Below are 4,245 nucleotides of genomic sequence, written 5' to 3'. Positions count from 1 at the left end.
GCCTGTATGTATATACATGCACTATGTGCATGCAATGCCCACAGAGGCCCGAAGAGGGTGTCAGATCCCCTGGAACTAGAGTTACAGATAGTTGTTAGCCATCATGTGGGTTCTGGGAATCAAATCTGGGTCCTCTGGAAGAACTTCAAATGGTCTTAACCGTTGAGCCTTTCCTCCAGCCCCCAGTGTGAATATTTTAATGTTGCCATTTTATTTACTTATTTACTTAATATCTTATTTGTGTGTTGTGTGTGTGTGTGTGTGTGTGTGTGTGTATGAGTGTATGAGTGTATTGCCTGCATGTATGTAAGTGCACCTGTGTTGTGTAATGCCTGCAGAGGTCAGAAGAGGGTGTGGGATTCCCTAGAACTGGAGTTACAGATGGTTGTTAGCCACCATGTTGGTGCTGGGAACCCAATCTGGGTCCTCTGCAAGAGCAGCCAGTGCTCTAAACCACTGATCCATCTCTCCAGCCCTCTTTATTTTGGTGAGAACTAACAGGGTCTAGTTATATAGCCCAGACTGGCCTTCAACTTGAAATCTTCATACTCAGACTTCAGGTAGCTGGAACTACAGGTGTGTACCACTGTGCCATGCCATTTTACTCTTTTAATTAATTAATTTGTTTTATTTTATTTTCTTGAGACAGGGTCTCATGTAGCTCAAGTTGGCCTCAAACTCTTTATGCAGCCAAGGCTTGCTTCAAGCTCCTGATTTTCTTGCCTCCACCTCCCAAGTACTGAGACAACAGGCATGTGCCATTATACCCCGCCATTTTAGTCTTTTAAAAATAATGATTAATGCTGGGGTGGTGCTGTATGCCTGCAATTCTAGCACTTGAGAGACAGCAGCAGGAGGACTCTGTTTCATGCCAGCCTGGGCTATATAGTGAGACTCTGTCTCAAACAAAAACATTAGCTATTGGTCATCTCCCTAGCACAGGTACCTTAAGATGTATTCTTACTTAATTTTTTTAATCTCAAAGAGATTATTTATCCCAATTTTGTAAGTGAGGGAATCAAGGCTCAGAGTAGTATAAATTTTCTGAGCTAGTAAATAGCAGAGATTTGCACCCATCTCTGAGGTGAAGGCCAGAGCCTGGCTATGTTCCAGCTGCCTGTGTGATATTGCCACAATAACCAGAAGGTAAAGTAGGACATCAATAGTGTCTCCTCAGAGGAGTCATGAGCAAAACCTCAGAACTGTGCCTGGCTTGGAGAACGTGCCTCAGAAGTGCTGGCTGTTGTCATGATGTCATCTTATTGTCCCACAGCTGCCACCTTGGGCTCCCTTTTCTTTGGAGTGGGAGGGTGTGGAAGGACAGTAGGGACACTGCCAGTGAGCAGTATTCTTCCATGGTCTTTGGCCTCCAGGTTCCTGCCTCGAATTCTTGCCCTGACTTCTCTCAATGATAGATTCAACCTGAAGTATAAGATGAAATGAACCTTTTCTTCCCAAGTTGCTTTTGGTCACGGTGGTTATCACAGGAACAGGAAAGGAAACCAGAACAGCATGGCAAAGGCACTTGAGGCTGAGCAACTACCCTACAGAGAAAGGCACACTTAAAATTTGGGCAACCCTAATTGATGATGTGGGAGGTTTGGATATTTTTTTTTCCTTCAAACATGACCTCTCTGGGTCTGGATTCCAAGAATAAACCCATCTGCTTGCCTAGCATCATCAGGTACTGGTAGATGAAAGAGCACATTTCTATGACCCGGCAGGAGTAGAGCTTGCTTTCAGAACATCAGCTGACTTGAAGGACAGACTTCACCATAATGTATCTGCTTATTTGCTCTTTCTTTTTCTTTCTGTCTTTTCATTTTTCTTATTATTTATTTATTTATTGCACAGGATCAAATCCAGACTTCCTGTAGCTTAGACAAGTGCTCTCCCATTGAGCTATACCTCTAACCCCTGTGTCTACACTTGAAGGGAGGGCTTCCCCACTCCAGTTTGCTTGTACCTGAGGGTGATACCTTTTGTAGTGCTTGGCTACATGTGGGAACTCTGAGCCTGCAACTGACTCTGAAGGACAGAGGCAGTGTCTCTAGTGCCTGGCAGGTGGCTGAGGAAGCCAAAGCCAAAGCTTCGGTGCTGTTCATCTCCTGAGTGAGGCTCAGTTCATTGTTGCTCACAGAGTATTTAATTTCTGGTAAATTCAACCCTGAATTTAAAAGGGTTTATTGAAATATTTTATCCATACCAGGCATGGCAGCACACTCTTGTAATTCTAGTACTAAGAAGGCTGAGACGGGAAGATCTTGTCAAGGCTAGCCTGGGCTGCACAGTGAGTTTGAGAATAGCTTGGGCTATACATAATGAGAATAGAAAGATGATAGATGACACATAGATAGATTAGATAGATGATAGATAGATAGATAGATAGATAGACAGACAGACAGACAGACAGACAGACAGACAGACAGACAGATAGATAGCGATAGAGGGTTAGTGATAGAATCAGTATCATAGTTGTTTGACTGATGATGGACTCCAGGATACTTAATCTCCCCAACAGATTAGCTCACTGAAATCATCAGTAGTTTGTTTGCCAAGGGAGCCACATGGACCCCATATTCCCTGAATCTTTGCATGCTCACAAAGGCCAAGTTGCCAACTTTAGGCCTCAAGGATCTGTGGATTGACTAAGGATTCTTGTGTCTCATCCGTACCTTGGATTTTTGGACATTTCGAGATGTTCCAGCAGCAAACAGACAGATGTGTGAGGTGAGCCTGACTTATTTCTCCTGACACTTGGATCATTTTTATTCTGCCTGAAATCTGTCAGATCTTTCTTTAAACTTGAGGTCTAGAAACTCCACCAAGGCAAATTCCAGTATGGACTGTCCTATATCAAAAGTTCCTGGAATGCAGGAACCAGATGGAGTGCATCTGCCTATAGTCCCAGCTACTCAGTTGACTGAAGTAGGAGGATCCCTTGAATCTGGGAAGTCTTTGTGTAATTTCTCTCACAACAAATGTTGTGTCTTTATTTTCTTGGCTCTCTACCATCCTTTTGTTTTACAGTTTCCTGTCACAGGTCCCCATAATAATTTACAGTGGTTCTCAAATGCTGGCATGCATTAAAATCACCTAGAGGGCTTGATAAAAGATTCTTGGATTCTTGAGTCTCATTCCCAGAGGTTGGGGTTCAGTAGACCTGAAGGATGAACTGGGGAACCTGCAGCTCTAACAAATTCTCAGATGAAATAGATGCTGCTGTTCCAGGAACCGCCCTTACAGAAGTTGCTTTAGTGGATATTGTTGGCATTCTGCCAGATGCCTTGTCTACGCCAATGTTCTCATCTGCTAGCTGTTGTGAGTGCCAAGTGCTAATGGCCACAGATGCCCTTGTTCCTGAGAATTACCTTCAAACAACCATCTTACATTTAGGAGCCCTCTTACCCCAAGATTCCTGAGAGATTGTCCTCTATCTGAGTGTTGTCCTGTCAACGACTGGGTTGGAGTGTACAAAGGCTTATTCCTAGCAGTTAGAGGGCAGTATGCTTCTCTGGTCCCATTCGTGCCCAGGGCTAGTTATGGCGCTGGGCTGAGACGAGTCTTTGGCAGAAGCTATTTTGGGTTTACTTTTTTCGCTGTTCTCGGCTGCTCCTCACTTCCTTGGAGGGCTCGCCTGAGAGTACCCTCAATAAATCATTCTTCTATGAATCTACCAGCTGGGCCTGGTGGTGTGTGCCTAAAATCCCAACACTTGGAAGACAGGTGAACCAAGAGTTTGAGGCCAGTCTAGATTACAATGAAACCCTATCTCAAAACAAACAACAACAAAATCTCTAAAGAATCTACCCTAAACCACTGCCCCTGGATTCTCCTCCTCTTCCTCTTCCTCTTCCTCCTCCTCCTCCTCCTTTTTCCTCCTCCCTCCTCCCTCTCTTTCCTTCTGCCTCCCTCCCTTCCTGCATTTCTTCTTCATTCTCCTTTCTTCTTCCCTCCCTCCCTCCATCTGAGGCAGGGCTATGTAGTCCAGACTGGTTTTGAACTCATGATCCTCCTGCTCCTGCCCCTTGAGTGCTGGGATTCTAGATGCTCACTACCATGCCCTAATAGTCTTCTTTGGAGGGGGACTTGTTATTTGCTGAAACCAGAAGTGTAGGATGAGGAGTCAACTGGGTCAAGCTGCGACTTTTGTTCAAATTAGATGTCTTGAGTATGCTCTTTTTTTTTTTTTTTAAAAAAAAAAAAAGGGTTTTTTTTTTGGTTGGGGGCCTTTTTGAATTGTTG

The sequence above is a fragment of the Nannospalax galili genome, unplaced genomic scaffold, assembly GCF_000622305.1.
Source record: "Nannospalax galili isolate Female #2095 unplaced genomic scaffold, S.galili_v1.0 scaffold356, whole genome shotgun sequence".
Classification (NCBI taxonomy): Eukaryota; Metazoa; Chordata; class Mammalia; order Rodentia; family Spalacidae; genus Nannospalax; species Nannospalax galili.
This window is presented reverse-complemented; position numbering follows the sequence as displayed.